General features: G+C 46.8%; 1 protein-coding gene across 1 annotated transcript in view; it reads left to right on the forward strand.

Moving 5' to 3' along the window:
- The window catches only part of NEURL1B (neuralized E3 ubiquitin protein ligase 1B), a gene marked incomplete at both ends in the record, with an annotated part of 93,124 nt that overhangs the window by 4,473 nt on the left and 67,264 nt on the right, over positions 1 to 21,387 (forward strand). The gene's annotated exons all lie outside the window — the stretch shown is intronic.

Here is a 21,387-nt window from a genome sequence, read left to right on the forward strand (position 1 = left end):
CCAGCGTTGGATGGGTAAAGAAAAATCCCAGCAAACCCCAGCAATCCCTGGTGGGCTGGAATGGACTGGGAGGTCCCCCTGTATTTCCCCTTGGAAAGCAATTTGCGTCTTCAAAGTGGCACTTGGACTTCAGATGTGCTCCCCCTTGCTGCTAGTGGTGTGCATCTCCAGGATGTTGTGGGCTTTGCCCTTACTTAAATCACAGCTGCTATTTCTGGCAAGTGTGCCCACGTGTCTCTGTGTATTGGAGTTGTGGGGAAAACCCCTGATAAGGCACAATTATACTGCAGTCCAGATGGTGGAGGGGATTTTGTCTGCCTTTGGCCAGACAGTGTGGCTGGTTCCAGTGGTGTTTGTGTTGGTACATTCTTGCCTTTCTTTGTGCTGGAGGAGGAGGAAGCTGGCAAAGGACTTGCATTGTTCAGTGAACGACAACAACTGGCTTGGGTGGGACCTGGCTTGGGCTTTTGACTTGTTCCATCATGATGGACTGATAGAAATAGTGCATTAGTCTGTTCTGCAGGGATGATTAGGAACTACCAAACCCCTCCTTTCTTGATACAGGCTGAGCTATGGGTTAGGTATCTCTGCATCAGATGAGCAAAGCCTATCTCTCACCTGGTTGAAAGCACCTGCCCAGTAACTGCAGAAGTGACACAATTGCATTATGAGGTGATAATACCAAAAGTTTCTGCATACTTTGAGCCATTTTTGTATGCCATTAATGGCTTTTTCAGTGCCCAGTAATGGCTGATCTATTTACAGATTGTCATTAAGATCAATGTGGGTATGCTTCTTTGACAGGTAAAAAGCTGGCATTACTTTTAATCCTTCTCTGACAGCATTTTCTGAGGGGGGTTATGTTGCTTCAGGATATGAATAATGTCGGTCAGCCCGTCTCAAAATCAGTCTGAATTCCTTCTACTAACTGTCACGTCTACAGCTGCCACATTGTGCTCAACTGCTGAAATGACAGAGAGGAGAGATCTGTGATTCATGGAAGGGAATGAAAGAAGTGACTGAAGTTAAGAGCTTGGACTTGGCATAGAGGTACCACAGAAATGCCCAGGAAGGAGTAAATATAGTTTTGATGCTGAAATGAGGGAAATCTGCATGGAAAGACCTTGCCCTACAGGGCAGCTTGGATTTAGAACAGTGTCTGGACATGGATGAGATGCCCAGTTGCTGCAGATATTCAGTGGTCCTTTTTCCACTGCACAGCAATGAATGTCCAGTGTCTGTCTGTCATTGTGCAGAGTGGCCCATGATGAGTCCAGGAGTGTTGTCTGTCTAGTTGAAGCAAATCTGGGGGGAATATTTATGTGCCAGTGGCTGATTCTCAGTTATTTGGAGAGCTGTGCCTCACTGCCAGCTCACTATCCGCTGTTTGCTTTCTTCTTTTGCTATTTTTTTCCCCTTTTTAAACATGTGATTCCTCTTATCTCTCGCAAATCCTGTTGAGTTACTTCTGGTTCTCATCAACAGCTGTCTGTGAGTCTCTAAGCCAGTTTTTATGGGTCCCCTGAGGGTTTGTTAGGTGAAGGTACAGTACGTAGTGCTCTGCTGTAACTGTGCCTGACAGCTCTGCAAAGCTGGGAAGCTACAGGCAGGCTTGGGCAACATGAGCTGCTTGAAAGGGGGAGGCATGACTTGTGTTGTGTGTCAAAACATCGTGGTGCTCTGTGCAGGCAGAAGAATTACCTTGCCACTTATTGGTATCCTCTCCTACAGGGAGCACAGCAGCTACTTTACTAAGCAAGCCCAAAAGCTCTGCATCTACTGAATCGTGTCTGGGTGTTTTATGTCCCTTGATCTTGAAGTGTGGCTGGGCTAGCAGCTTCTACTCGCAAAAGTGACCTAGGGTGCTTTCAGTATCATCAGTGCAATAGGAACATGGTTTTAGGGTTATACACCCACAAACACTGGGCTGCATTGACTGATGGTGAGTGAGTGCTGCTGACTGCCCTGTGCCTGGAGAGGGTTTGTAGAGTACTCCAACTTGGCAAGAAAGTCCTCTTGGCCGTTTAGTACTTTTTCCTTTAGAAAGACACAATTCTTATCTTGTGAAAATACACATATTTCTCCATAAAGACAGAATTTCCTTAGTTAAACATCCTGGCTCATCTGCTCCAAGAAACATCCTCCCTTTGCCACTTGGGTTTGTTTGCCAGATTTTGGTAATTGTTACATAGAACATGAAAAAGTGAAAGTAACACTTTATGAGACTGGTTTGATTTTATAAAGATTTTAATTCTGTGAAAGCACCCTTCTGACTTGCCATCCTCTGTCAGGAGTTGCATAGCAACTACCTGCCCTCATAAGTCCTGTCTTGAACTGAGTATTTTTTTGTAGAGAAGATGAACTTGACTTAAAAATAGATATTTTGTCCCTTTTGAGTCATTTTTCCCTGGGAAAATATGTTATTGAAGTATGACTAAAGTTTTCACAGATTTGATCTGACAATGGACATTTCCTGACATTTCATGACGTTTCTAAAATGTTTTGGTTTGGGACAGTTGGACTAAAACCTAAGGCTTGGACTGAGTGATGCTCACCTCTCAACCAAAGGTTTGAGGACGTGCCCATGGCATGAAGGGCAATGTGTTTTTGTAATTGATCTCGCCCAACAGATATTTCCTTGCTCCTCAGAGTGAAAGCTGCTTTGACAGGGATCTTATGGGAGTGGATACTATGGGAGGAAATCCTGTGAAGGGCTTCACCTGATGTGAAATGTGTGTGTTTGGGACCATCTCTCGGGTAGGCTCTTTAACCACAGGGTTGGGAGATAAAAAAGAAACACCTACAGCTGTTCTGGAGCAGTCTGATCCTTTGGAGTCTGATCCTTTGCTTGCCTTTATTGAAGTTCCCTAAGTGTTTTGCTCAGGGACAAACAAAGCAATGTATCTGACCCATATTAACTGTTCACGTTTTTCAGTCCAGCTAGGAGAAGAAAATAAAATCCTTTTGGGTCACTCTGAAATCACACTGTTTAAACACTGGTGCTTTCACTGGTGCTGCTTGCAGGAGCCAGAGCAAAGCACTACTGATTTGCACAGCTCTAATCTAAATACAAGGACAGGGTAGAAAAGACTGAGGGAAAAGTAGACCCATGGATCTTCGAGTGCCTTGTAACCTGAGGATAATCCACAGCCATGCTACATCTCCCTTTGGAGAGCTGCTGCATTCATGTGCCATAGGAGATGTGGGTGGTGGAGGCTACCTTCTGAATAGTGAGGGGCACCAATGGAAGGAGGCAGCAGCGACGGAAGAATCAAGAGGAGGCTGATGAGAATCATTTGGCTGAATGACAGCTCATGTGGGGGAGCTGGAAACTTCTCACAGATGCTCATAGCAAAGGCTAGCACCTGATGTCAGTTACACCAGAGCAGTTTTTGTCAACTTTTAAGGGAAGTTTGGTGCTTCTGCCTTTGTGTGACCTCCTGAGTTAGCACCTCAGGTCCTCCAGGGTGGGAAAGAAATAGCTGCATCAATGGGCTGTGGGTGTACACACTCAGTCCCCTGCTCTGAAGGAGCTGAGTTGTGGCTGTCAGCACAGGCAGTTCACACATAGAATCATAGAATCAGCTAGAGGTGTTTTCCAACCTAAGATCATCAAGTCCAACCGTAACCCCAGGATTGCCAAGCCCACCACTAAACCATGTCACTAAGGGCAAACTGATCTCTCCTCGTCGCTGCCCCTCATGATCTCAACTCAGAGTCATCCCTCATCTGTCCCCCATAGTGGCCTATTCTGTATAGCTGCTGCACTTACCTCTCATGGCCACCCCTCGCAGCCCACGGCTGCCCCTGCTCTTCCCTCATGATCTACCCTCAACCCTCATGGCCATCCTTCCTCTCCCCTCCCAACTGCCCTTCACTCCTCGTGGCTGCCCGTCCTCTCCCCTTATGATCTTCCCTATCCAATAGTCAAAATGTTACTTATCTCACTTTGTACAATGAAGCACTGAGTGCCCCACAATTAAGCCGTTCCACTTGATGCCTACTTATCCAAGTTGAAAAAGTGACTAGCTTGCCCTCTCCAAAGTGTGTCTGCCAGTGGACGTGGTTGCAGCTCCTGACATTTGGCAACATGAGGGCAATCCATGTTTGCACTGAAACCCTGACAAGATGCATCTCTAGTTAGTGTGATCACTTGCAGCTTTCAAGCACAGCTCCTTCTCCTTCCAATCCCAAAGGAGCTGCGGTAGGACCAGCGGCATGGTCCTACACTGCTTCCCTCCCACTGTCTCGGTCCTGCCCTGAGGAGCATGGTGTGTGTGTGTTTCCATCCCTGCTTGTCTGGGTCCATACCCATACTGAGAAAAGAATGGGTGTTGAGAACTGCAGTGGGGAAAATGGGATGAACTTTTCTTGCCACAGGAGATCTGAAGTGCTTGACATATGGAATGTGTTGTGTGTCTCCATGCTTTGTATGCCTGTCATGAGAGCAGGCAAAGTCCCTAGAGAACAGCCCTCTGTTCGTGGAGAAGACATTCCTGTCTCCAAGTTGTATGAGCAGTGATAGGGAGGGGATAGCATCCCTGGCTGAGCACTGTATTGATTCACTCTGCTGCCAGCTCTTGCAAAACATGATGGATGGCATCTGCTGGGGCTGTGCAGGACCAAGAGAGTTGCTCATCCCGTGCTGGCTCCTCTGTGCTGTCTGTGAATGAAGTGGAGAGGTGAAGCCTCTGCCTGAGTTTCTCTCGGGATGATGTGGTTTTTAATGTCTCAGGACAGCTCAGCCATGGCTCTTATTTTTGCCTATAAGACTCTCTTCATCTCACTTTCTTTAAGCTGTATAAATAGCCATTCGTAAGGGGACCTTCATATTGTTTGTGCAAGTATGTTTATATCTAGCTTTGTCTCTCTTCTCTCATGGGATTTCTCTTTGAAATCCATTTGGTAAATGAGTCTTTCATCCCCTAAGGCCCTGCAAATTTCTTGTGCAACCTCTGTCTTTGTGTTTTGTGTTATACTTTTTCTTTTAGGCTAAACAGATAACCTTGAGACCTAGTAGGGGTTTTCTTTCTCTGTTAGTCCTTTCACAGGATCACAGGGCTCTCTGAAATATGTATTCTTCAGAGGTTATGAAGAAAAATAAAAATTCCAAGTATCCCTTGAGGAGGGGAAATAAAGGCACCAGCAGGGATTTGTTAACATTTAGGCAGAATCAGCCAAGAGACTGACATTGTCCAGATGGAAAGACCCACTTCCTGGCTGTAAAGATAACTCACTAAAGGAAACATTAGCTGTAGCTGCATTGGTGATGAGAAACACAACTGCTGCCAAGAATTCACCCCAAGCCCGGTGGGAGCTGCCTCTTTTTCTTTCCCTTGTGCTAAGGGTTCAAGTTTACTTAGTTGGGAAATATGCCTAGCATTTCCTGCAGAGAAATGGTGGCCCACTAGGTAAAGAACTTGTGGACTTACAAGAGCTGGGCTAGTTTCTTGCCGTGCAAGAGGATACCCATAAGGAAGTGGTATAGGTCTAGGTTTGCAAAGGTGTAGGTGCCCAGCTCCCTGCTGGAATTGATGGGACTGGTCCACTAAGTCCTGTATTGCTTCCTGGCTGGGAGCTGCTGGTGGTGCCCAGGATATTGGAGACAATGAGAGTGTGTCATGGAAACCTCTCTGCTAGATGTCTGCACAGGATGCTGGAGCCTTCTCATCCCAAGCAGCTTTTTGGTATCTCAGGTTGGAGATGCCCAAAGGTGCAGCAACATAGGTGTCAGATATTACAATTGTGTCTCTCTGCAGCAGGTATTTCAGAACTTCCCTTAGGAGAGTGCTGTTTAGCAAAAGGGTGAGGTAGATGTGAACCAAGAGCAAAGTGGTTTATGTTTGGTTGCAGGTGAGGGTTACATACAACACAATGTTTGCTTGGCTAAGCCACTCTGAGCTCACTTCACAGTGGGAATTGCCGAACTGGCTGTGCTAATGCTTCAGTTGCAGCCAGTGGGCAGAGGATCTGACGAGATTATATTTGTCTGTGTATGTGGGATTTTTTCCTCCAAGGTATTCAATAGCCTTTTAAGCTACAAAATTAACTGAACAAATTGAATACAAGGCCATAGATCAAGAATTATTGGCTTCTAATTTAATGTGGTGGTGAACACAAGATGTATTGCAGCGTATATTTAAGTCTCCAAATTTAGACCACCTCACTATGACATCCACAGCACATTAATCCACTTACTCAAAATGACTGAATTCATCACAGTCCTGATGTTTGGTTCCAGCTAGTGGGTGTGCCTCAGACTGTAGGTGTTTCACAGCTTTTTCTTTGTTGCCATGGCAGGGATAAATACTTTAATGCACTTGGTTTTGGGTGTTTGAGATTTTCCTGGATGTCAAATTGAACCTAATGTATAGGACAAATGTAACCTAATGCGTAGGATAAACTCAAGACCTGTTCTTTTTTTTCCCTTTTCTTATTTTTGCTGTGAAGCTGGGCACTTTGTTCCACCTGGGAGCCCTCCTTTGTTAACCACACATGGCAGTTTTCTCTGACTGAGTACTAGAAGTTAAATCTTGAAAATACCCTCTATGTGGGATCTATTTTGGTTTGGATTTTTATAGAAGTTTATGGATTTTATGTTTTCTCTCTGACAGATCTGGATTTAACTACTTCTTGATCATCTTGGCTTTACAGGCAAAATGACGTAAACAGCAGCACTAAGCATGTGTAGCTTCTTTGGGAAAACTAAGAGCTTGTGTGAGCGTTGGCAGGAGAATGAGGATGGATAGATTCCTTTTTTTTTTTCAGGATGAGGTTTTTGAAGTAGTTTGCCTGTTTCTGAATGCTACAAAAGCAATACAAAGAAACAGCTTTCTGTGGTGCGGCCGCATATCTGAGATGGGATTCCCAACCATCCTTCCCACCAAAGTGGTGACTGCTCATCACAAAGCGCTTCAGGCAGACGCTGCACACAAGCTTTGGTTTTTCCAGCCTTGGCTGGAAAGAAGAGCAGGGCTACCTTTTAAAACTTCTCCTTGACCCAGACTTCCTCTCTCTTTTGGGTCAGCTCACTGAAAATCTCCTGTCACTTTCTCACAAATTGAAAGCAGTCCAGCAATTCTGCTTTTCTATTTATGAATTTTGCTATTGTCCTGTCAAAGCTGGTTAGGATCTGTCATGTCACGAGTTCACTATTGTCTTCTGGACCCCTCATTAAGGGCATAATTTGTCATGCTGAGATCTGGAACGGGTCCATGTTGCACTTGCTGGAGGTTGGTCACCCTTTGTAGAGCCAGTGCAGTCCCGCAGTGTGAAGAGCAGAGTTAGTGTGGGCTAGGGATTTTCTTGCTATTTAAATATTAGATTTTGTTTTTCTCTTCTGTGTTTTTTTTCCCATCTGACATGCCAGACAAGTTGCTATCACCCAGTAAGAACCTGGGTTTCCATTAATTTTGAGATAGCAGGGGAAATAGCATTTGTTTCTTGAAAAGGATATTTCTGTCTGATAAATAACTGTGCAGTGCACATGAATGCGACATGACTGGTGGTCCTCCTAGGATGGATAAAACAGTGTTTGAAGCCAACACTGAGGTGTTCTGTCCAAGTGCCAGGGAAAAAAAGAAGGGCAAAGCAATAACAGAGATCATTGTAGATTGAACTGAGAGGTGAGAGCTGCTGCAGAGACATGAGTAGGATGGATGGCTGATGTTTATGTCAGTGGGAACTTAGTGGGGAGATGGAGGGAAAGGAGTGATGGGTCAGAGTGACAGGCTGAGGATGACACTGCACTGATGTTGTGGTTGTACATCAACATGGCCAGGGCTTGGTTTGCTAGGGATGAGAAGGGGGAAGCTGTGGCGATAGACTGCTCCCTGAATGACAGCACTGCTCTGCTGGGCTTTACAGGAGAGATGGAGACATACATGACTGATTTACAATGCAAAAGCTGTACGAACTCCAGTGGCATGTAAAACTGAGGCTGCTCTGAGAGGAGGAAGTGTCAAGGTTGCTAACAGAAGGCCAGTCTGAGAGGGTTTAGCAGGGCCCTTGTGAAGAGTCCACAGGGCAAGTGAGTGCTAGAAGAGGCTGATGGAGTTGCTGAGGTTTAGTACTGGTCATGTGTGAGTTGGGAAGGATGCTCGTTAGTAAAGAGCAGAACTGTGTCTATTAGATGTGGTTCTGCTGACAGCAGCAAAACATTTATTAAGTCACTTCAGTCACTTTAATTTGCTGTGTTATATAGCTGACCTTCCACAAACAATCCGCTGGCATCAAGCACCCTACAAAGAGCATGCGTATGCCTTCAGGGGACTTCATGCTTGGCTGGAGCGACAAGAAAGCCTTGCACTCTAGTCTATTTATTGCTAGATTCCCAGTGGTGCTAGCCCCGAGGATTTCAGTGTCAGGCTGGGATGCAAAGGTCCCTTTCCTTCCCAGGGTAGAGGCGCCTAGTGCTGCCATCTTGAGATGCCATGGTTACTGGGATATCTGGGAATCTTCTCTGAGGCTGTGAGGCGTGCACAGGGGCACACACATCTGTCTGTCAGTGCCCCAGAGCTGTTAACTCATAGGTCTGCCAGTAAAATGCTGGGTTTGGCAGGAGAGTAGAGGAAGCTGAGGAAGAGGTTCTGGTCCAGAGCCACGGCTGATTACAGCCTGGCCAGCAAACTCATGCTCTGGGCAGGCTCATGGCTTTTATTGATCTGTGGGCAGATCAATCTGCTTTTATAGCACTTGTCTTTAGTCCTTAGCTGCTTCAAACCTTGGCTGCTCCCCCTCCACCACATGCTGGAATCATAAAATCGTTTGTGTTGGAAGGGACCTTTAAAGCAGGGACACCTTCCACTAGATGAGGTTGCTCCAAGCCCCGTCCAACCTGGCCTTGAGCACTGCCAGGGAAGGGGCAGCCACAGCTTCACTGGGCACCCTGTGCCAGCGCCTCACATGCCAAGTGTGCTCATTTCTCCTTCTTCTGCCCCTTCAGCCTACTGAAGGCATGACACTGGGATTGCTTATGAATAAGGAGGGACTTGTGCATGGTGATAGGAGACAACATGAGACAACCTGAAAGCCTTTTACTTACCTCTTAAACAGAGGACCCTTGGCACTTCATACTTGCTGTCAGACATCTGCTCAGCAAGAGGCAGGAGGTGGTTCCTTGACAGGAGGTGAAATGACAGTGTTTGCTGCAACCATGTAGCTGAGCAGCCTTAGCTGGGGTTTGGAGTGGAGCATATGGACAGCCCACTGGCTCCCTTCGCACCGCATCCCCTGTCCAAAAGTACCCAGCTCAAGCCAAGGGAGTTCCTCCGGTCTTCACTGAGAGAGCTGCACTTGTGGCTTTCAGGCTGGGTCTGAGCTTGTGCCAGTTGGCACTTTTCAGCTCCAAACTGTTGTGATTTGCTCCAGATGGTGTGTGTGAGCTGCCGTGCCCTCACTTAGCCAGTTGCTCAGCTGAAGTTCTTGCTTCTGGCATTTCATATGAAATCATTCACAAAGTCACCTTTGGAGTTTAAGAGAAGGAGATGCTGGGCTTTTGTGTACTCCAGAAAGTCTGTGTTCCTGCCCACTTGAGACTTTAATCGCTTTGCAAAGGTTGTGTCAGAGGCAGAATAAAAAAAGAGGTGACTGCCTCAAAGAGTTTGCAGCTGAAATGGAAGCATTCTGATGGAAGCGTGGAGGCTGGAAACACTAATGGCAAAGCATCAGTGATCTCAAGTTCAGATTGCAATGCCCTGTTTTCTGTTTAGAATGGGTTTTCCGAATGCCTTCTGAAGGGGAAAAGGATGTTTGTGAGGAATGTTTGGAGGAAAGAGCTGGGAGAAGTTGGAGGAGCAACATCCAGTGCCAGGGAAGGAATTGAGAACCATGGCCTGGGATGCAAGGAGCTGGTGGATGAGATGAGGGAAAGAGGAAGAAAGATGAAAAACACTTTGAGGAAGGGATTTTGCTGCTGCTGGTGACTCCCTGTCTTGACTCTGCTGCCGCAGCATCCAGGCTTTGTGTTCTCTGTAATCTCTTCTGTTCGTCTGCCACGGCCTCCTCACCATGACTCTGGGGAAAGCCACAGGGTCCCTCTCAACATGAAGCTCCTCTTAGGAGCACTTAGTAATCTCTTAAGGTTAGAAGCTCTCATTGCAGCAAATAGTCCATTGGTAAATGCTTGGCTTGCAGTGGACTGTGGAATCCCACAAACTCTACTGGGCCTGAGAAGATAATCTGAAAGATTGTGATATACCATTTATTGTGTATGCAGAAAATCAGTATGAGCTGTGAGCAAGGAGGGAAGACATTGGTAATCATTTGTTACTCAAGGAGTCAAAGGTAGCCTTGCCTTCATGCCTGGATTTGAGGATAGTAAGTGTCTCTAACAGCACTGCACGTGCATGGATGCTGTTGTATATTTAGGCTCTCCAGGCTTCCTATGCTGACAAGGGTGCATCAAGTATATAAAGTTTCTTAGGAAGTAAGTTAGTCCTTTTGGTCTTGCCAGCACTGTCCTTTGGGTCTTGCTAGCACTGTCCTTTGCAAAGCTAATCACACACAAGTGGATATATTAGTGCTTTTGCTGAACTTGGGGAGATTGGCCCTTCCTCACTGGCTCCTACAGCTTGTGGCTTGTGCTGTGCATCCCTCTCTAGAAGCAGCCATGCAGCCCAGGGCTCACATGAGCTCATGCAGGTCCTACAGCAGAACTCCTTGGGGTGTGGGTGATGTGTGGTGCTTTCAATTTGTTTATATGCTGGTAAGTTCAGTGTAAGCAGCAGAATGAAGGCGCACAATCTATTTATGGTTTCAGCTGAGATCTTCCCATGCCTGAAAGGCAATCTGCCCGACTTAGCATTCCCAAGATGCTGCCTAGCACAGCAAGCACAGAGGAAGTGCCTCCTGCCTGCATAAACAGAAGGCCAGCATTAAAGAAAGCCAGGCTAATGCTTTACGAGGCGTTTCAGTGCTGAGGCTGTAGTTGTGTTTGGCCTAGAAGCAATGCTTCGGTCCCATAAATCAGTTGTTTTCCTTTAGTGTATGCAAGAGTTGGGATTGAACCCTACAGTGTGCTGTGTGCTTCATGTTGAAGGTGACTGGGGAAGGAGTAGAGGCACTGACCCTTGTGCCCTTCTTCCCAGTGTATAAAGGAAGTCTGAGAATGTGCATGTGTTTTAAAGCTTTTTGTCCCAGTTTGCTTTTCCTGAGTAGGGAAGACACACTGATATGGTTGTACTGATTCTCAGCACTCTGACAAGGAGAATGTTAAAAGTGCACGAGAATATTTTCATTGGAAAGGTCAAAGAAAAAAATTGAATATGAAATCTCTTTAGCCCGACTATCTGTCTTGAAGTTAAGCCAGTGAAGAAAGCATCCCCTGCTCTCTTCCATTTTCCTTCTGTGCATGTGTGTATTAAGGGTGCTTTCTCCTCATTGCTGAGTCTCCTGTTGTTCATCTCAAACCCATCAATTCTTTCTGGACCCCCAAGCAATTTTCTGGCAACAGTAAGGAAATAAGACACGGCAGCCAACGGGAAGGTCCTTGACCCTGCTGATACACAGCATGGGTAACGTGGTGTCAGCCGTTTCAGTGCTTCTCCCCTTTGCAGCTTGTGTTTCAGGAATGTGAATTCGCAGCCACATAGAAAATGTGCAGACACACAAGTCTCTAAGGGGGAAATACAGTGGGTGGATTTCTGAAAAGGGCTAGGATTAATCTGACAACCTCTGCAGCTATAGATAGAGAGATGTCTGATAAAGCTACTTGTTGTGGAGCATAGGCAGAGGAGAAGGGATTTTCATCCCCAAGGGTATCATAAAAGATGCAGTAAAGGCTCTCATGTTCTGATGGCTTTGTTGAAAGACTCTCCCTCCAGTGGGAAGCATGCGTTCACTAGTATATGTAAGTAATAGAGTATGTGCCGGGCTATACAGGCACAGGCAGAACTGTGATAAAGATGATATCTTGCCTGCTAGGAAGGATTGCTCACCTCTTTCTCATCTATGTTACACTGGCTTCTCAAGTCCTGTTCATGCTTCATCTTACCTGCATTCAAACAGTACATGCCTGTTAGCTAGCTGACTTCTTGTGAGGCTTCCCCTCCTCCCACCTAATCCTTAATTTTATGTCCTTTCTGGTCATCTTAGCCATCTCTGTCCCCTGTTGTCATTCTCCTTGCTGAAACATCACAACTTGAGGGCTATGTTTTACACATGGTCAGAGGATGTGGGGTTTATGCCCATGACATACACCAACAGTTCAGGCATCTTGAGGGGGCGTGTGTGTGGCTGGCAATTAGTTAGATTTGAAAAAGAGGACAGGATATTTTAAGTAGCTTGACCTAAAATTGATACCAATCTGTGCCTTTGTGGCAGGAGGCTAAAATAGTAAGATTCCCAGGCAGGTGAGGAAGGCTGCCTGATGTGGACTTTGAGCATGATCGTGCCTGACACGAATTTTGGGGCTGTTCCAAGGAGAAGACACAAATAAGCAAATCCTTGGCAGCTCAGCAGCAGGGTGGCTTAGTGCCTGGTAAAAGATTGCAAGAGGTGAGATCTCAAGAATAATAAAGCACCAGAAAGACTCTATAGCAAGAAGATGGACCTGTGGAAAATGTCAGACTCCAAAAATCAGCCTTTCACATGTAACTGATCCCAGGGCTGAGGGTGCTCTGAGCAGCTGCCCAGTAAGTGCAGCATGTCCCTGAACAAGCTGTGCAAAACCATCCATGGCTTTCTGCTGCTGCCAGTACCCCCCAAGCAGGAGAGTCATCATGGCCATGCAGTATGCTTAAGAGTTGCTGCATCCTGGGGAAGAAGGGAAGGATGCCCAGGAGGCATGACCTGTTTGAGAATGTGCCGTGGGGCCTGTGGCCTTTCCTGCTTTTACTCAAAAATCATTCACAGTCTCAGATGGTAGAGAGGCACCTGATTCAAACGGTTCATTGTCTTTCGGAACCGTTTTGTTTGCACACTGGCAGTTTTACAGTCAGGCAGAATAAGAATGTAAAGAGGAAATTACTGTCATACAGACCTTTCTAAATTGCTGTCAGTGAGTGGCAGGAGATGAGCCAAAGAGATCCTGTTCTTGTCAGCCTCATTCAAGTAATGTTCTGTCCTCATTCAAAGAGAGCCCTTGTCTTATTTAGCTGTGTGTAGGTTGAATCAAATAGTAAGACATGCAAATGATTGATTTGCTTTACTGCAAATGATAGAAATGTGGCAAAGTGGCAGGAAAAGTAGCGTGCACTGCTTGAAATGAATGAATAATGAATGGGGAAATAGTTTGCTTGTGAATTCTAGCCCCAGTTTTCAGCTGAAGTTCCAGGTCTCCATCGCACGCTTGCCTGGCTTTGTAATGCAGAGCAGGAGGAGATGAGCACAGCCACGAAGCCTGCACACAGGCAGTTAGTGATGCATGTGTGCTTAGTGGTGCTGGCTGAGTGATCACCTCTGCACTGTGCCTGATGCACATGCACAACTGCAGCAGCTATGGATGTGAGCAGCTTTGTGGCTGGGTCCACAGCCTGGATTAAACACCATGGCAGGAAGTTGTTGATCAAGTGAATGAGGTTTCAGTCTGTCATCTTCTCTTACACCAAGTTTTGGTGTAATTTTCCTGAGGCTGATGGGTTCTCTTTCCTTTTTTTTATCCCATGAAGGCTCCTCTTGCACTTCTCTCTTTGTTGCTGTCAGTCCAGCATTAGAAGGAAACTAATAGCCAGCACAAATCATTGGGTCCAGCTCCCATAGCAGCAGCAGGAACAGGACCACAACGAAGGATGGGATCTCAGGGCTGAAGAGCACTGGCGCGGATTCAGATGCCCTAATTTCCACCTTTGTCTGATGTTTCCTATCGGCACATGGTGCTGAAAGCTGTGGGTCTTCCCATGGACTACACTAGGCTGGGAAATTAGGCAGAATTTAGGTCAACTGAACCTGAGTCAAATTGTGTCTAACTACTTATTTGATACAGTTCATCCTTTTGAGGATACATCTTCCTGCCTGAGAGTGTGGCATCTGCTTCTTGGTGGGACTAAGAGAATGGAAGATTCTTGGTAAGCAGATTTTCTGTCTGGATGGAAAAACAGTCTCTGTCCTGGCCTACAGGACACAAAGGCACAAACTGGGAGCAACAAGCCAAGGAATGTGCATAGGCACAAGGAGAATTAGGTGAGATGATGTATCAGCAGTGATCTCTGCTAATTCCCAAGGGACAGCCTCAGAGTCTTTTCTGTACTCAACTTTTTCAATTGTAATTAACTTCAGAAAATAATCCTTAGACCTTTCCTCACACTTTCATTTGGGGGTACATAAAATGCTTTGAGAAGACAGGGATCATTATGTATTTGCAGGCAGCAGAAAAGGAGGACTTCAACTCTTGTTCAACCACGCAACACTGATGCTCCCACAGAGATGGCTTTTGTACACTTGCCCAGGTCCACCCACAGCTCACATTTCTGGGCCAGAAACAGTTAAATTGCAAGCTTCTGAGGAGAAAAATACATGCCTGAGGTCTGCAAACCTCATTGGAAAAAGTGAGGTTTAATTTTAGCACAGTGTGCTGCAGGCAGGTCCTGAGGTTATGGACCGGGATTTCCAGGGATTAAGTAAAGTAGGGCAGAAATTACCTGGGTCGCAAAAGGTCACCTACTGCTGTAGACTTGTTTAGCAGCCCTCTGTGCTCTGCTGGTGCCCTGAAGCTGTGGGAACATAGGACACTGCGTCAGCCCGCCACCAGGACAGAAGCACGTTTCCCCAAAATAGTTTGGAAAAGTAAAATAAACTTACTTTTTTCATTGAGCTTCACTGTAACAGTGGAGGAAGAGTTTGGGAAGGGCATCTGTTCTGTGCTGGTTCTTGGTGTGAGTTTGCTGTATCCAACCATGTCTGCTGAGAAGGCCAAGCTGTTTCAAGATCATAGAATGGTTTAGATGGAAAAGGACCTTTAAAGGTCATCTAATCCAATCCCCTACAACACAGGGACATTTTCAACTAGATCAGGTTGCTGAGAGCCTTGTCCAACCTGACCTTGAATGTGTCCAGGCATGGGGTATCTACCACCTCTCTGGGCAACCTGCTGCAGTGTTTTACCTCACTCATAATGGAAAAAATTCTGCCTTATATCTACTATGAATCTAGCCTCTTTTAGTTTAAAACTACTGCCCCTTGTGCTATCATACCAGGCTGTCCCCACCATTATTATAAGCCCCCTTTAAGTATCAAGGGGAGTTTGCTGGCTGGCATGGAAAAGCAAGTCCATATATATTTATTGATCACTGGATGCTTATATCAACAAAGTGTTCATGAAGCTCTGAATGCAACTTCTTACTGTTGCAGGGTTCATTACCACTCAGCAGAGAGAACACGCCCAGCCCTTTAGGTGGCTGCTCACATGGAAGTGCTTTGTGTCTAGATGGTTCTCAGCAACAGCATCCCTCATCTCAGAGCTTGATGGAGGCTTGTTTGTGCCCCTCAGCTCTCACCCCCTTTAGGAAGATGCTCTCAAAACACTGTGGTTACATTGATAAATGAATTTTTGTATTTTGCAGAGTCTGGCTGTGACATGGGGCCAGAGACCCACGTCTTAGGGTCTTATCCACATTGCAGTATACAGCTGTGTTGCTAGTAGTATAGCAGCAGCAGGCAGCTCGTGGCATGCTGCCTGCATTAATTCGGTTTCTTGGCTAGGTTTTGGACTAAGCTCCTACCTGCCACAGCTCCACTCTTACCAATACCCTCTGCAGCCAGTATAAAGCTAGCTCAGCCATAGCTCCATGAGCTGCAGTTGTGCTGCTGGTTGACTGCTCTGCAGCCGTCCCTGCAAGTGTATGGTGTGCTGGCTTGGAAGAAGCTCTCTGAGCACTTAAACAAATGGGACATCATTAGCACAGAGATGATGGACAGGCCAGCTGTAGTGTGTGAAGGCAAATGGAGCAGACAGGAGGGAAGGGAGGCCTGGAAAGCGGCTACATTTGTCTAGACAATGTCTGTGGTTGTTTTCTTAATTTCTTTTTTCTCCTAAAGCCACATTGGACATTAGGAATTAAAGTGCATTCTCTGGGCTGTCAGTGCAGACTTGGCTCCCACCCGGATCTCACACAGGGTGCTCCTGAGGGGAAAAGGAGCATGACCAGCAGGTCAAAGGAGGTGATCCTGCCCCTCTACTCTGCTCTTGTGAGACCTCACTTGGAGTATTGTGTGCAGTTCTGGTGTCCTCAACATAAAAAGGACATGGAACTGTTGGAACAAGTCCAGAGGAGGCCATGAGGATGATCAGGGGACTGGAGCACCTCCCGTATGGAGACAGGCTGAGAAAGTTGGGGCTGTTCAGCCTGGAGAAGAGAAGGCTGCATGGAGACCTCAGAGCAGCCTTCCAGTATCTGAAGGTGGGCTATAGGGATGCTGGGGAGGGACTCTTCATCAGGGACTGTAGTGACAGGACAAGGGGTAATGGGTTAAACAGGGGAAGTTTAGATTGGATATAAGGAAGAAATTCTTTATTGTGAGGATGGTGAGGCACTGGAATGGGTTGCCCAGGGAAGTTGTGAATGCTCTGTCTCTGGTGGTGTTCAAGGCCAGGTTGGATGAGGCCTTGGGTGACATGGTTTAGTGTGAGGTGTCCCTGCCCATTGCAGGGGGTTGGAACTGGATGATCTTAAGGTCCTTTCCAACCCTAACTGTTCTATGATTCTATTCTATGAAAGCCTGTAAGGAAGCACTGAGAGACTTCTGCTTTTCCCTGGCCTTTGGTGAAGCTGAAGAGGAGAGGATTTGGGTTGAGTCCTGCTTGGGAAGACCCTAAAGGGCTGTCACCTCTGAACTCAAGGTACAGAGTAGTTCAGTGTGAGACAAAGTGGTTTCACAGCTTTTCTTTCTCTCCTTCTTGGTTTCTGTCTTTTCTTTGGAGGCTTTACCTGCCCTTGTAGCTCTGTCCTGCAGGAATATAGAATGGTTTGGTTTGGAAGGGCCCTTAAAGATCATCTAGTTCCAACCCCCATGTTTTTTACATGCTTGCATAAAAAGAAAGCAGAGTCTTCTCAGTCCCCTCAAGCACAGCGTCTCATCAACCCTCCAGGATGTCATCTGAATCTAGCCTGTGTCTTTCCATGGTGACTCCTGAGTGCTGTCAGAGATCTGGGTGGATGGCGTGGGAGGGCAGGGGGTGCTGGATCAGCCCATTGCAGCCTGGCCCCAGCCAGGATCAGCAGCCCCTCCTGGGGCTGGACCAAGCATCACAGCCAAGCAGGGCTGCAGCCACCATAGAGCCGGTACATGTCAGAGACAGCAGCCCAGCGGGTGAGGGGGCTGTTTGTTTTCAAAACAAAGGTAATTATGCACCTTTCATAGGATGTAGAATGTTTTTTGCTTCAGCTGCCTCACAAAGCTGACTCTGGGTTGTGTTGGTTTGACAGTGGTCAGTCACAGTGGTTTGATGTGCCAATTAGCAAGTTTCACTCAGGATATTGGGATGGGTTGTGAGGGCTGCATTGGCAAAAGCAATCCTATTCAGTTGCCCAAAACTCAGCCTCTACTTGTCCATGTCAGATTGGAAGGTACTGGGGCAGCACCCCAACTAACAACCCCAGCAGCCTGAAATACTTGGGTGTATGCTTTTGCTTGGCCCCTCTTCTGCAGCTGAAGAAGCCTGTCTGTGTCTCATTTTTTGTCTGTATTATTTTCTCCTGTTTTTCCACTGTCTTGTGCTCTCTGCAAGCGCAAAATATAGTGCTTTTCCTAAGGGGGAAAAAAAAAAATCCCAGTTCTGAGATATGGCGGGTTTTGACCCACTAGTCAGCAAAACCTCTCCAGAACTGGCCCAACCCCTGCTGTACTCTTGTCTGGAATCATTTTTAGCTCAACAAGAGAGCATTCCTCATAATTGAATCACTTTAATGCTTAATTAGAAAAATTCTATGTTTCCTTGGGGAAGAGTGAAATGTACTGTAACTAAGGGCAAGGCAGGCACGACTGTGCTTCATCAGCCCAACACAGCATCCCTGTGGAAATCAGCACGGGAGAGCAGAGCCCTCTGGAGATGCAGGCTGCTTCTTGCCTTCTTTGCCGTCTGTTCTCTGGGGCAGGAGAGGAGACTGGGGAGCTTATGCTGAATTTGGGTATCTGTGAGGTAGTGGCTGGATTGCAGTCAGACGCATTGCAGCCCACGGGATCTCCTTCCTTGGTTATCATGACTTGAGCAAGAGGTAGATTTTCATTTTAGAAAACAGCTTTTACTCTGTCAGGCTCATGAGAATGCTCCTTATGCCAAGTGTGTGTGAAATAATTGAGGACTCCATAAAGAACAATGAAAATTAATTTCCTTGGTTGGCATACTTGCTGAGCCCTAGAGTACACAAACTCAGTGCTAGTCACTATGGTACTTCCAGGTCCTTTCCCCATGTAGCAGCTCAGGCCAGCATGTATAGTTCAGGAACTCACACATCATCTAGGAATAATCATGCCACAAATGTGTGCTGATTAATTTTCTTTTTCCAAGTTACCAGCTCTGCTGAAACCTTGCAGAGGTCTTCCAAACTCTCTAAAGTGATGCCTTTGGGGTTGAAAGTCAGTCCCTCCTGCCCCCAGCCCCATCGAGTACATTTCATACTGCTCTCCTGCATTTCCCTCTGCACAACTCTGGCCATGTCACGTCTCTCTCTTGACATTTCTGTAACTCGTAGCTATTCCCAGAAATCCAGCACTTAACCTTTGTCCAGAGTCAGCACCATGGAAACTTGACCTCTGCGATCTTCCAATGGCAAGAGCTGGATGTTGGAAAAGTTACTACAGGATGTGGACACAATGGTTGCTATTGCTCTTCATCACAGTATGTGGGTGGTATGCTGTAACACTCCTCAGCCTGGGGATTTCTCACCTGGAACCCCCAGGCAGCTCCGTGAGGTTCCTCTGTCTCAGCTGCCAGGCTGAAAGTGAAAGCTATTTCCTTGACCTTGGTCCAGACTCATTCCTGCTAAACACTGGGCACTGGGTTTAAAGCTCCAATCTTTGTCCAAGCCCGAAAACCAAAAACTTCTCCAATGGCCTCCACCACTTCAAAAAGTTCTGAGTACTTGAAACAATGAAGAAAACCCCACTGTGACACTAAACTCCGCATAAACTTGCAGCAAGTGCTCTGTGGTGCTGGTGTAACATCCCTGCAGCCCTGAGCATCTGCAGCCTCCCCCCAGAACCTCCTTACCTGTCCAGGGGGGAAATGCAAGTTTCTTCTTATGCACAGGCTTGGTGACCTGGGGAAATCAAGGAAAGTCAAGGGTAAATACCAGGAGGCTTGGTACTTCCCCAGTGGTTTCCAACCAGAGAGCTCACAGCGCTTGCCAAACCCAGATGAGATCTGGTCTGGCTCCTGCTATGCTGAGGTTGGAGATCAGCAGCCAGTGCCATGATATGGAATGATACTCAAAGGCAGGGGCTCAAAGGTAGTGATCCAGAGCAGGAGCATCCTTAAAATCTCTGGGTCCTGCTCTTTATCATGGGGTTTTACATAACTCGGTGTCAGGCAGATGTCGATATGGAGTCAGAAAAGGAGATACTATCATGCCGGTATGAAGCCTGGGGGGAAGGATGCCAAATCCAGAGGTGGCAGCTGCTGAGGATTTCAAGCCGTGACGACAGCAGCCGCTCAGCTGGGGCATCGCAGGTCTTTCTGCTTCTCATTGTCACAGTCTGAAAATAGCTCCTGGATAACACGCTCCCAACACGACGCGATGCACGGGGCTGCATACTGTGAGCCGGTATCGAGAGCCGTGCAGAAACCAGTGTAGGAGCAGACCAAACCGCTTATTCTGACTCCATTCCCAGAGTCTAATATTAGCTCACCTGCGGGTATGACAGCCCTGCTGGCAGGCAGCCACAAGGCCTTATTTATCTTTAATTCTCTCCTGGCTCATACAGTTCCCTTATGGCAGCAGCAGCCCAATTATCTGAGCTTTCCCCATCTTCTCTCCTCCTCTTGACTTGGCCTGTGATAAAGTGTTCTTAGGGAAAGATCAGCATGTTTTAGCAGATGGACGAAGGCTGGAAAGCAAATTGTTTTAATCAACCTCCCCTTTTTTTGGGGACACCAAGTACTTACTGAAGTGGTAAAACAGCATCCGTAATTTCACAAGGCAGCAGGCTTGTCTCCAAGGAGCTTCTGTGGTTTTTTTGGATGCTGTGGATACGGGCAATTAACTTGCAACATAAACTTGGCCTTTCCCCAGGGGCATTTGTGCTTGCTGCCTCTTCCAGAATATGCGTGGGATCCACACATTGCATAAGCCAGTGGGCAAAAAAGGACTGATTTCTCCAGTCCTAACGGGCATTGTGCTCTTCTGGATGAGATACTAGGGACGATCAGGTTGTTTGCTTGGTATTGGGGCCACCACTCATGGTCCCCTTCTTCCTAGCCAGCAAAGTGGCCATTTGAATGCACCAATGTGGATGGTATGGCAAACATTGTGTTCAGTGGGGAAAATAAAGGTATAAAATTTGCTCCCTGCCCCAACTGGCGGATCTGGTCATTTCCAGGAGTGATTTACTGCTCTTCCAAGCAGGGCTCAGGCAAAAGCCTTGTTTGGTATGGGCTCAGGAGCAAGTAGAAGTGAGTCTTTTTGATATGAGAATGAACAGAGATTGCTTTCCATTGACTTGATCAGAATCTGCCTCACTTGATGGGGATTTAAAACCTGGTTTAGTTTGTGTATACTTAAACACTGCTAGTGGAGGTATTCCCGTTACTGTGTCCTGCTAAATATGTAAGCTGCTGTATAGTGCGTGAATTTCTCTTTTTCACTCTGTGGATAGGTGGGGATCCATGGCCCATGGGAAAAAAAAAAAGCCACTGGCTGGCAGTACAAGGGGTTAGGCAGGCAAAGAGGAGGATGGGAATCCCGATGCACCGCTGTCTCTTCAGCAGTTGTTTCCATAAAGGATGTTCTTACACTGCAGAGAGGCAACCTGGGAGCCATCCTACCTACTGAAGGGCAGTCCAGACTCACCTCCTCTTGGAAGTGATGGCATAATAAAATATGTGTAGATAAAGGTATATTGAGACCCACTGAAAAAGAATGATTCCATTGCCTGATTTTAACTTGATCTCAGGCAGATGCCAGCAAACACAGTGCATCTCCAAGAAGGGCAGTGCCACTCATGTCAGACAGTGCCTTGTACCACCTGATTTAGGCTGCCTGAGGCAGCCCAGCCAGGTCCTGCCCTAAAGGTCCTGGGACAAGAGGCTGCCTTGAAGTGATCAGGATGCTTTTGGGGCAAGTACAGACACCACAGGAAGTGTTAGCAGAGTCTCAACAGCATGGTGGGAATTAGCACATGGGTTACTGCTTGTGGTGCCTGACAGGGATGAAATCATTTTGTCAGCCCACTTGCCTTCTCTCCCATCCCTTCTTATTGCCACCCGGCTTGTGGGAAGATTCCTCAGGTCAGGAA

Source organism: Psittacula echo (assembly GCF_963264785.1).
Source record: "Psittacula echo genome assembly, chromosome: 11".
In the NCBI taxonomy this organism is placed as follows: Eukaryota; Metazoa; Chordata; class Aves; order Psittaciformes; family Psittacidae; genus Psittacula; species Psittacula echo.